Source organism: Podarcis filfolensis (genome assembly GCF_964270895.1).
Source record: "Podarcis filfolensis genome assembly, chromosome: 14".
NCBI classification, from domain to species: Eukaryota; Metazoa; Chordata; class Lepidosauria; order Squamata; family Lacertidae; genus Podarcis; species Podarcis filfolensis.
This window is the reverse complement of record NC_139616.1, coordinates 34,796,572-34,809,415: the sequence shown is the minus strand read 5'-3', so window position 1 is coordinate 34,809,415 and position 12,844 is coordinate 34,796,572.

Here is a 12,844-nt window from a genome sequence, read left to right as displayed (position 1 = left end):
TGGACCTGACGGTCAGGGGTCCCTTTACCTTTAACAACTCTCAACACCCTTAACAAACTACAGGGCACTGTCAGCTCTGATCAGCTGCAGGTTTTTTTATGTGCTACCCCAAGTGTACATTGAGACAGAGCAATGAGCTCACACGCCATGTGAGACGCTATCGCTTCAAGCCTTTGAAAAGGCCACTCCCTGTTACGACCAATTCCTCGGCATCAGGCCTTTCCCTCTGTCCTCTCTCGCCACAACGCAATGCACTGATTTAGACCAAAAAAGCCCTAAATGGCTTAGACGCTGCAGGTACATCTGAGGGTTTGAATAAGTGGCAATTTGGGGGAACTAGAATCAGTTTTGCCCACAGCACTGTGCAGATAAGGCACACGAAGTTGCTCTCTATAGCTCAGCCAGCCAGCCTTGTCTACTATGAATGTTAATAGCTCTCCAGGGTTTAGGGGTGGGAGGTCTTTCTTAGCCCTGCTACCAAAGGCGTAGTAGTTTGGAGTTGCAGGGGTTTGAAGTGGTTTGAAGACGTTTCACTATTTCTGCAGCGGTGTCGCAGCAGGGTCTCCATCTGCAATATCTTTGAGCCCGCCAAGAAGCAGGAAAGTGGAGCTTTTAAGCATTGAGAAGTCTTCTCGCCCTTCGTTCTGACTGGAGCCAACCAGGGCGAAAGGTGGTGAGTCAGCCACTGAGAAGTGGCTCCCAGACTCTGGAGAGGGTGCTCAGGAAGAACACGGAGGAGTCGCTGCTCTGCGTGCTCCAAAGCTCAGCGTTTAGGAACACTGAAAACACAAGGGGCTTCAATTTTGAGAAAATGGTGTGCAAGTTTTGTTCCAGACAATCAGCCTTCAAGGAAAGAAAAACCTTAAGTCTCTCTGAAAGAAGATGTCAGAACACTCCAAATCATTTGCCCGCGTACATGCACAGAAAATCATAGATTTTTCATTTCACTTTTAATTTGTATACCGTCTTTCTATTTCAACATACCCAAGGCGGTTTCCAAGCTGAAGAAACAAAGAATGTACACCTTATAACAATCTAACCCAATACAAAAATGTGATAATAAAACATAACTTTAAAATAAGCAACTTATATCAAATAAAGTAATATTCAGCAATCCATTAGAATAGCATAGAATAATATTAAATATCAGCATAAAAATTAAACAGAAATCCACTCTTGACAATTATAATAATTTCTAAACTATAATCAATAAAACAACAGCAAGTCACAGTGCATAAAATAATACTATACAAATTGAGAAGCAGAGAGTGGAGGGTGGGGCAAGGCAGGTGGAAGAAGGCCTTGCCTGATGAAGTCTCTCCCCTCACAGTTCTAGATCCAAAGATGGTTCAGAATCTCATTCTTCAGTAGAGGAAACATACAGGCTTGGCTGAAGGCAGCAGTTGATATCCTGGTGGCAAGTCAACATGTCAAGTCCCCAGTCCAGGATCAATCCACATGTCCAAAGTCCTGCAGAGAACCTGGAGCATCCCAGCTGAGGACCACCAATGGGCAGTTGAGCAGATGTAGCTGAAACACACAGCGATCTGTACTGATCATTGTGATGCATCCCTAATTATTATTATTGTATAATCTTAGAAGAGGGGTGTGGCTTTGAGTGGGCGTGCCTGCGGCTATCATGAAGGGACCCTGCACTTCTGAAATTGCCACTCTGACACTGCTGCTGCCCCCGAGATGCTTTAAAATGGAGATGGCAAGGAATGACGCTGGAAACTTAAGGCTGCAAAGCAGGTGTGCTGCTGCTGATCTACGACCTCTGTGCCTGACTCTCTAGCCTTTGTTCTGCATTCTTAACAGGAGTTCAGCTGGTATAAGCAGGATTAAAGGGGAGGTTTGGGCTTCAGGGGGGACTCTATTGCTCCTGCCCCCCTCCAGTTAAAACAAAGGGCTCCTCCAGACCTAATTATTAAGCAATCATCCTGATTTGCTTGCACAAAGCTTATGCAGAGGTTGGACTAAAGGGGTGTATTCTGCAGCACGTCCTTGACACAATAATAGTGTATCAGTGGTGCATTTATTCTGCTTCATTAGTTGTTCTCTGCCACAAATGCTACCTCCCTCCTCCCTGGACATTTGTGGTATAAAAAGTTACAGCATTCTCTCAATTCATTCTCTCTCAGCTTAAAACCACCACGTGGAACTGCTGTGCAGATTAGCATGGCTAGCTTGGTGTGTAAAGGTAAAGGGACCCCTGACCATTAGGTCCAGTCGTGACCAACTCCGGGGTTGTGGCGCTCATCTCGCTTTATTGGCCAAGGGAGCCGGCATACAGCTTTCAGGTCATGTGACCAGCATGACTAAGCCGCTTCTGGCGAACCAGAGCAGTGCACAGAAACGCCATTTACCTTCCCACCAGAGTGGTACCTATTTATCTACTCGCACTTTGACGTGCTTTCAAACTGCTAGGTTGGCAGGAGCAGGGACCGAGGAACGGGAGCTCACCCTGTCATGGGGATTCGAACCACCGACCATCTGATCGGCAATTCCTAGGCTCTGTGGTTTAACCCACAGCACCACCCGCTATGAAAAGTTGCTGAGGTCTTTGGGTTTGTGTGAGCCACTGAACCTTTTGCTGAAGCATATCAGGAAGGTTACTAATAACTATATCATACTATAGAACATAGAAAACAAATTTTTAAAATCCTTATGAAAATTCTTCAGCGTTTTAGTCCAAATTTCTCCTAATAAATACGTTTTTGTATGCAGTTTTGACCAAGGCACACATTTTTACAAGCAATTTCTCCTAATATAACACATTTTTCCTGTTATTTTCTTCATTTTTGTAATTTATTTTTATTAGTTTTCCAATATACCCCCCCAATAACAGCCAAGTTATAAGAATAACAATTATATTTTCCTATGTTTTTTCCACTAGTATGGTAATTTTTAGGCACATTTTCCCCAATAATACATGCATTTTGGAAACCATTGGTTGGAAACCTGCATCTCAAGATTCAGAAAAGTGTGAATTTTGAAGGATAGCTGTGTTTTGGTTTTCATTTTTGGGGGAGGAAAGTGTAGATTTGACAGATTCACCTGTAAATGTGCACTGAATCCAATCTAGCCCCTATCCCTCGTTCCAGCTTGTTGTACTGGCTTTCAGTCCTGACTCACCTCAGAATGTTGCCCATGGCCCAGATCTCCTAACCACTCCAAACTCCTTGGAGAAAATGACATTTTTATTTTTATTTTTTAAAAAAGAGGATTAAACAAAACAGCTTGGCAACTTTTACATATGGGCAGCAATGGACCATAAATCCTTCAGTGGAGGAAGGGAGATATGGCCAAAGTGGAAGAACAAGCAGTTCATTTAAATTACTTCCAGACAAATGTAACTGTTAAATGCTTCATTGTACCATTAACCTGTTTTATGGGGCCAAGATGGGGAGAAACGTCCCTGAAACAAGGGGGAGACAGGAGCTGGTCCATGGCTGGCTGGGGATACTGTCCAAGCTCATCAATCCAGGAACGTTCAGACACGAAAGACATGCAATATAGGTTTTGCTGATTAAATGTTTCAATTAAATAATTGCCTAATAAGCCAAGAACATTAATTTATCAAAGGGCATGCAGGGTAGCGGCAGGACAGGTAACAGACTGAATATGACCTCTGCTGCAGAATGTTAAGTGGAGCCAAATGCCATGGCTACGGTGGCAGAAGGAAAAGGAGTGTGTATGCATAGACAAAAGAAATAGATTGTACCTACTCCTAGAACTAGAGTCTTCTTCTTTGGCGATCACTCGTAGCCCAGTAAGATCGTCTTCCATTAACACGGTTTTAACAGTGAGTCCGTAAGTGACTGTGCAGGCCAATTCTGGATCCACACGTCCTTCCACAGTGGGGACATAGGTTTCTGGGCAGGAGTTGATCACGGTGAGGGTTTGCCAAACTTGCCTTCCTCTTAGCATGTTTCTCCCTTGCGTCCTGAGTTTGAGTGTCTTCAAAGCCCATGACACCTTTGGTAAAGGCCGATCTCCAATTGTAGCGCTCGCAGGCCAGTGTTTCCCAGTTGTCAGTGTTTATACTACTTTTTTTAAAAGATTTGCCTTGAGAGAGCCTTTAAACCTCTTTTGTTGACCACCAGCATTACACTTTCCATTTTTCAGAAGTAGAGTACTTTGTTGCATAGTATACTCCGACTCTGTGGTGGCATGCAAAGAGCTTTCACCCAACAACAGAGACCTTACAGCTAGTAGAATGAAAATAAAGTCAGCTCCTTCCCATTTGATGCTACCTTCGGGTTAACCCACTGTTTTAGACTGTGCTATACTGAAAGATCATGAATGTTCAATTACTTTGAGTTTTGTGTTCTCAAGTCTGTATGCTGGTCCCTGGGGCTAACCGAGAGGCGAGGTCCAAGTCCAGTCCGAGGTCGATGGTGCAATATGAAGGCAGTCTGTAGAAGTCAAAGCTGGGTGCAGGGCAGGGCGTCAGGTGAGGTCAGGAGCTCCGGCAGGGAAGCAGGTCAGGGATCAGGCTGGAACCAACAATGTTGCTCCCACAACTTGGGACTGGGGCTGGCTAGCTTTTATCTCCCCCGAGGCATAGGGCGGACCCAATCCTCAGGTGACTCGCCTCTCCTTGCCTGGAGGCAAGCACTCTTAGGCAAACTTAGTTCCCTCCTTCTCTCTGCCCTGAGCCTCTGCAGCTCAGGAGAGGCTGGAGGGTTACCAGACCCAGAGGCAATCTCAGCTTCCTCTGATGGGGCTGAGGGTGGAGCACCTGCAGGCAATAGGTCCTCCATCCCCTCAGGAGCCAGAGCAGACTCAGCTGGTGCCTGCACCTGAGGATCCAGCACGGGTGAGGACCCTTCAGGCTCATGCCCCAGCCCCGGCTCAGCTGGTTCTGGAGGTGGGGAATCCTGTGCAGGCTGGGATTCCTCAGGTTCAGCTTTCGAATCCCATTCCCAGGCCATCACAGCCTGGTTCCAAGGCAATGTCGTCGTCATCATCAGATTATAAATAATGTGGTGGTGGTGTGTCCTTACACTATAGAAGAAGAAGAGGAAGAGGAAGAGGAAGAGGAAGAGGAAGAGGAAGAGGAAGAGGAAGAAGAGCAACAACAACACAGAACGAAACGTAGGTGAGGTAGACGGGCAACGATATGCTAAGGTAAACTCTCTCAGGGGTCGTATACACTTCAGGTAGTCCCGTACCTAGAAAGTATGGGGCCAAGAGGTTTTATGCTTGTCTCATGTTTTCTAGGCACAGGTCTGAGTGGTTTTTCATTTGCCCTACTACTTCCCCCAGGAAAATTTGCTGTTTACCACCACTCCACAGAAAAACCAGTTGATGTTCCTTTTGCATCAGTTGTAAACAGTGGGGTTTCCGGGGGTGTGTGTGTGCAGGACAAGTGAGAGCATGGATGAATCCTTACTCTGGCAAACAGGACTTTGCTGGATCTCAGGAGTCATATTCCTTTGCATGAAAGTGGGGACCAGGGATGAAGCTACCTATATATGCTTTATTTCACCCGAGTCCAAGACCCAGTTTGGCAACCTCCCATGCACATTTGCATACACACACACACAAACACACACACACACACACACACAGAGAGAGAGAGAGAGAGAGAGAGAGAGAGAGAGAGAGAGAATGGTAGCCTGGTAGCCTCAGTGGCACTCCTCTGGAGGCTTCACCCAGGGCAAAAAAAAAACAAACTGGCTAACCAAAAACAAACTAACTGAAAAAGCCACAAAAACGCAAAATAAATAGCAAAAACAAAAGCATCAAACATTATCTGTTCCGTAAATCTGTTTGACTTCCAAAATGTTCAAAAACCAAGGCGCAGCTTCTGGTTGGTGCAGGCGCCCTGGAAACAATAGCTGACAGCCACATCGGATGTTTGGCTTCCAAAAAATGTTTGAAAACTGGAACACTTACTTCCAGGTTTTCGGCGTTGGAGAAAGCCACTCCTCTTCACAGAGGGACAGAGCTGCAGGCAGACCTCACACTTTCCCGCTCTTGGCGGGGGGGGGGTGTCAAGACCCCCACATCATAGGGGAGTCCTGGCCTGTGTCACGAGCGCAGCCAGCCAATCCGGCTTGCTGGGGGGCGTGGTTTGCCACATTTAAGTGGCTGCGCAGCCTGGAGCTCTTCCTTCTGCTCCCTGCTTCCACAGATCTTTTTTCTTTTTATTGAACCCCACTTGAGCTTTGCCATGCTGCCCAACAATGCAGGAAAGTCGTGTGGCCATTTCTATTTCCCCCCAGGGAAGGTCATCTGTATTCATCCATAGTCAGATATTCTGGGCAGGAAACTGAAGCAATTAAATGCACAAATTGTCATCTCATCTGTCCTCCCAGTTGAACGACGTGGCCCAGGGAGAGAGGGAAAAATAGTGGAAGTGAACAACTGGCTTCGCAAATGGTGTAAACAGGAACGGTTTGGATTCTTAGATCACGGACTGCAGTTTCTTAAAGATGGACTTCTGGCAAGCGATGGGCTGCACTTCACAACGGTTGGGAGGAATGTTTTTGCCAAAAATCTCAGAAACCTCATCAGGAGGGCTTTAAACTGACTAATGTGGGGGAGGGAAACAGTGCTCCTGAAGGCAGGAGTCTATCAATTGATGAAGATGATCATCCAAATGTCATAGACCAAATGGAGCAAACAGCACGCAGACCTAGTGGTGGGAGGAAAAAATCCTTAAATAAGAGACACGGGGGAATGATTAATGGACTTCAATGTCTGTACACTAATGCACAAAGCATGGGAAATAAACAAGATGAGCTTGAGCTCTTGGTACAGCAAACTAAATATGACATAATAGGCATCACTGAAACCTGGTGGGATAGGTCCCACGATTGGAATGTAATAATGGAGGGATACAATCTATTTCAGAGAAACAGACCAGACAAGAAAGGAGGAGGAGTGGCGTTATATGTCAGGGGTGTGTATACCTGTGAAGAGATCCAAGATTTAGAACCTCAAAGCCAAAGTGAGAGCATTTGGGTCAAAATTAAGGGAGAGAAGAATAACAGTGACCTCATTGTGGGAGTTTACTATAGATCCCCAAGCCAAACGGAGGACATAGATGATGCCTTCCTGGAACAGATGGCCAAGCATGCAAAAGGAAGGGAGATAGTAGTAATGGGGGACTTCAATTACCCGGATATTTGTTGGATGTCAAACTCAGCCAAGAGCATAAGGTCAAACAGATTCCTCACTGGCCTTGCAGACAACTTCATTGTCCAGAAAGTGGGAGAAGCAACAAGAGGAACAGCCATTTTAGATCTGGTCCTAACCAATGTTGATGACCTGGTTAGTGGGGTAGAAGTGGAAGGATCATTAGGAGCGAGTGATCATGCTCTTCTGAAGTTTACTATACAGCGGAAAGGAGCAGCCAAGCATACTAGGACTCAATTTCTTGACTTTAAGAAAGCCGACTTCATAAAACTTAGGGAAGTGCTGGGTGAGATCCCATGGACAGTAATACTAAAAGGAAAGGGAGTTCATGATGGCTGGGAGCTTGTTAAGAGGGAGATAGTAAAAGCACAACTTCAGGCAATACCAATGAGACGGAAACATGGAAGGTACCTAAAGAAGCCAGAGTGGCTATCTAAAGAACTTTTAACTGAGTTAAGATTAAAAAAGGATGTGTACAAAAAATGGAAAAGGGGGGAAACCACCAAAGAGGAATTCAGACAAATAGCCAGCACGTGTAGACACAAAGTCAGAAAAGCTAAAGCACAGAATGAACTCAGGCTTGCTAGAGAGGTTAAAAGCAACAAAAAAGGCTTTTATGGGTATGTTCGTAGCAAAAGGAAGAACAAAGAAACAGTGGGGTCACTCAGAGGAGAAGATGGTGAAATGCAAACAGGGGACACAGAAAGGGCTGAACTCCTCAATGCCTTCTTTGCCTCAGTCTTCTCCGATAAAGAAAACAATGCCCGACCTGAAGAATTTGGAGCAAATGATTCAGCAGAGGAAACACAGCCCAGAATAACTAAGGAGATAGTACAAGAATACTTGGCTAGTTTAGATGTATTCAAGTCTCCAGGGCCAGATGAACTGCATCCAAGAGTATTAAAAGAACTGGCAGATGTGATCTCAGAACCACTGGCAGTCATCTTTGAGAATTCCTGGAGAACAGGCGAAGTCCCGGCAGACTGGAGGAGGGCAAATGTTGTCCCTATTTTCAAAAAGGGGAAAAGAGAGGACCCAAATAATTACTGCCCAGTCAGTCTGACATCAATACCAGGGAAGATTCTGGAGCAGGTCATTAAGCAAACAGTCTGTGAGCACCTAGAAAGGAATGCTGTGATCACCAGTAGTCAGCATGGATTAAATAAGTCATGTCAGACTAACCTGATCTCGTTTTTTGACAGAATTACAACCCTGGTAGATGAAGGGAATGCAGTGGATGTAGCCTACCTTAATTTCAGCAAGGCATTTGACAAGGTGCCCCATGATATTCTTGTAAAGAAGCTGGTAAAATGCGGTCTTGACTATGCTACCACTCAGTGGATTTGTAACTGGCTGACTGACCGAACCCAAAGGGTGCTCATCAATGGTTCCTCTTCATCCTGGAGAAGAGTGACTAGTGGGGTGCCACAGGGTTCTGTCTTGGGCCCGGTCTTATTCAACATCTTTATCAACGACTTGGATGATGGACTCAAGGGCATCCTGATCAAATTTGCAGATGACACCAAACTGGGAGGGGTGGCTAACACCCCAGAGGACAGGATCACACTTCAAAACGACCTTGACAGATTAGAGAACTGGGCCAAAACAAACAGGGAGAAATGTAAAGTATTGCACTTGGGCAAAAAAAATGAGAGGCACAAATACAAGATGGGTGACACCTGGCTTGAGAGCAGTACATGTGAAAAGGATCTAGGAGTCTTGGTTGACCACAAACTTGACATGAGCCAACAGTGTGACGCGGCAGCTAAAAAAGCCAATGCAATTCTGGGCTGCATCAATAGGAGTATAGCATCTAGATCAAGGGAAGTAATAGTGCCACTGTATTCTGCTCTGGTCAGACCTCACCTGGAGTACTGTGTCCAGTTCTGGGCACCACAGTTCAAGAAGGACACTGACAAACTGGAACGTGTCCAGAGGAGGGCAACCAAAATGGTCAAAGGCCTGAAAACGATGCCTTATGAGGAACGGCTAAGGGAACTGGGCATGTTTAGCCTGGAGAAGAGGAGGTTAAGGGGTGATATGATAGCCATGTTCAAATATATAAAAGGATGTCACATAGAGGAGGGAGAAAGGTTGTTTTCTGCTGCTCCAGAGAAGCGGACACGGAGCAATGGATCCAAACTACAAGAAAGAAGATTCCACCTAAACATTAGGAAGAACTTCCTGACAGTAAGAGCTGTTCGACAGTGGAATTTTCTGCCAAGGAGTGTGGTGGAGTCTCCTTCTTTGGAGGTCTTTAAGCAGAGACTTGACAACCATATGTCAGGAGTGCTCTGATGGTGTTTCCTGCTTGGCAGGGGGTTGGACTCGATGGCCCTTGTGGTTTCTTCCAACTCTATGATTCCATGATTCTATGATTCCCTCTTCTTAATTTGGGAGCTGGCGTCAAATAGCAGCTGGAGGGCCACAGTTTCCCCAGCCCTGATCTAGGGGTCAAAGAGTGCTGTGCAACTCCAAATTATGCAACATCTTATGCAACATCTTAGTTGGTCAAACTTTGCCCCAATGGGAAGTTTTGAGTTTTTATTGTGGGCTAACATGGCTGCCTTTGCTTCTTAGCCTAAATTGTAAAACTGATATTATCAGCAATTTCCCACACCAATTATTATCTTTAATCACCGTATCATTTTCAAAACCTTTGAAATACCTCCCTTATTCCCTGAGGAAATTAATGCATCTGAGCTGCTCCTTTCTAAATTTTATGCAATATTCCATTTTTAATAATTACAGTACATCTCAGATACTCTTGAGTGGTTAATATTACACTATCTCCCCCACCTCTCAAGTTCTGAGCCATTAACATCCTAGCAGAGTTTTAACAAGTCAAATGTTAAAAACCCTTGAGTTTCTCCACCAATTTCCCACAGGTACCCAACAATATTTCACTGGGGTCCACTGAAGTTGTCAAGGCAGTCATTGTCACAACACTTAACATTTATTCCCAAATTACGTAGGTTGGATACACACAATAAGTTTAGGTAAAGACTTTCTTCATCTTCTTCTTCATCATCATCCACAGAGTTGAAGGTAGTTTAAGGGAGGGATCACTATTAATGGACCTTTGGCCTTTCAGACATTGCTGGACTCCAATTCCCATCAGCCTGAGCCAGCACAGCCAATGGGCAGGGATGATGGGAGTTGTAGTCCTGCAGCACCCATCACAGTGTTTTGGAACGTATATATTAGATAAGCTTAAATTTAAATGTATTTGATGTTTTTGAGTATTTAACTGTTTTGAATATCATGTGTACATTGCTTTGAGACAGTTTAAATATAAAGGGACCCCTGACCATTAGGTCCAGTCATGGCCGACTCTGGGGTTGCGGCGCTCATCTCACTTTATTGGCCAAGGGAGCCGGTGTACAGCTTCCGGGTCATGTGGCCAGCATGACTAAGCGAACCAGAGCAGCGCACGGAAACACCGTTTACCTTCCCGCCGGAGCGGTACATATTTATCTACTTGCACTTTGACGTGCTTTCGAACTGCTAGGTTGGCAGGAGCAGGGACCGAGCAACGGGAGCTCACCCTGTCGCGGGGATTCGAACTGCCCCGTCGCGGGGATTTGAACTGCCGACCTTCTGATTGGCACGTCCTAGGTTCTGTGGTTTAACCTACAGCACCATCCGCATCCCTCTGAGACGGTTTAATCACCCTGAGAAGGTGATTAAGAAAATCAATTGTGATGAAAATCATCATAATGAAATACTTCAGCTGAATTGAATTTCTCCTGCACTCCTGCCTGGTGCCAACTTTAAATGTCATTTTGGGGTCAAGCAAATGGGTTTTTAAAGAACCTCCTGGAGCTTTTTAAATATATGTAACTGTTTGATTCCTTCTTCATAAAACAAAGCAGAACACCAAAGACGAAAAAAGGTCCAAACAGTAAAGCTGAGCTGGCAAGCTTTGTGACCTCAATTCCAAAGACCCTTTCCATAAATGACCATGTGTTCTGGGAGAATGAAACCCATATTCCTTTGTGGCCACATGAGTAATAAAACTAGACCAAGTAGCATAAAACCAGTTAGCTATCTTGGTTCTTAAACGCCTTGGTACTCAAACAACTTGGAACCCAAACACTGCAAACCCGGAAGTAAGTGTTCCGGTTTGTGAACTTTTTCGGAAGCCGAACGTGCTCCGTTTTAAGTGCCACACTTCTGATTTGAGTGTCACACTTCCGTTTTGAGGGTTAAGCTGAGGTCTGTCTGTTTTTGCTATGTATTTTGCATTTTTGTGGCTCTTTTTGTTTTCTTTTTGTGACTGTCTGGAACCCAGTTCAGCTACTGATTGATTGTGTGACTGCAGTACATTGTTGATTGCTTTCAATTTTTTTGGATCAATGGTCTCATTAGATAGTAAAAATCATGTTAAATTGCTGTTTTAGGGGTTGTTTTTAAAAGTCTGGAATGGATTAATCCATTTTGCATAACTTTCTATGGGAAAGCGTGCCTTGGTTTTGGAACGCTTTGGTTTTGGAACGGACTTCCGGAACGGATTAAGTTTGAGAACCAAGGTACCACTGTAGTTTGATTTCTCTGAGGTGCACAAAGCTATCTGAATCAGTTTCTTTGTAAGGTCCAAATTCCACCACTTCTGAGTACCAGTTGCTGGAAACTGCAGATGGGCAGAGTGTTCCTGTGCTTGGATTCTGCTTGAGGGTTTTTGCACAGGCATCTGTCTAGCCACTTTGATAACAGGATGCTGGACCAGATGAGCCATTGGCCTGATCAAACATGTTCTTCTTATGTTCTTACGCTTCCTAAGCCACTGGAGGTACAATGCTTCCCCCGCACTCATTTCTGTGCAGTCAATAAGTATTGACCAAGGGCACTGATAGGTCTCTGAACAATAAAAACCACCCTTCCCACTCAACAGCAGAGTACTCCCCAAGCTGTGCCATCTCCCCCTTTCTCCTTTCACCAGCTGCCTACGAAGTTATCATTTCCTACATCCAGGGGCAACCTTTGAGAAAAACTACAGGAGGGCAAATGGAACCTTTGAGATGAGAAATTAGCTATCGTTGATATGTGGGAATGAAGAATCTTCACTCAGCAGGAGAGGCGGTTGTTTAGAGCACAGTTCCCTACGCAGGTTGGAAGCAGGCAATCAGCTTTTGCCACGTTTTCGATAATCTGGCGAATTGGATTCTATTTCTGTAGAAGTAATACATTTGCACCTCTACGTATAAAGCAGTATGCACAATTTTTATGCAAATCTGTGCCTTTCCCCCCTTTGGGGGGTGGTCATACATGAGAGGCACAGGAGGCACAGAAGCTGCTGGGGACCCCAAAATCCACATCAGAACAGGTCCCACAGTCCTGGCTCCCGTCTAGCCCATGATGACGGAGGCTCTTACTTGAGAGTAAGGAAGAAATCTTTACTTAGGCAGAAAAGTGATACAACAGGTAGTCCAAGATCAAGGCAAGGGGTTCGGAACTGCATGGAAGCAACAGAGCTGTCCCAATGGGTTGGAATACCCACAAGCCAAGATTCGACAGAGACTGTTCTGCCTTGTGAGAATGTTCAGCAGGCAAAGGTGTGCTGCATCAAGATAATAATAATAATAATAATAATAATAATAATAATAACAACACATTTTTATTTATATCCCGCCCTCCCCAGCCGAAGCCGGACTCAGAACGGCTAACAACAATAAAAGTAACACAGCATTCTAAA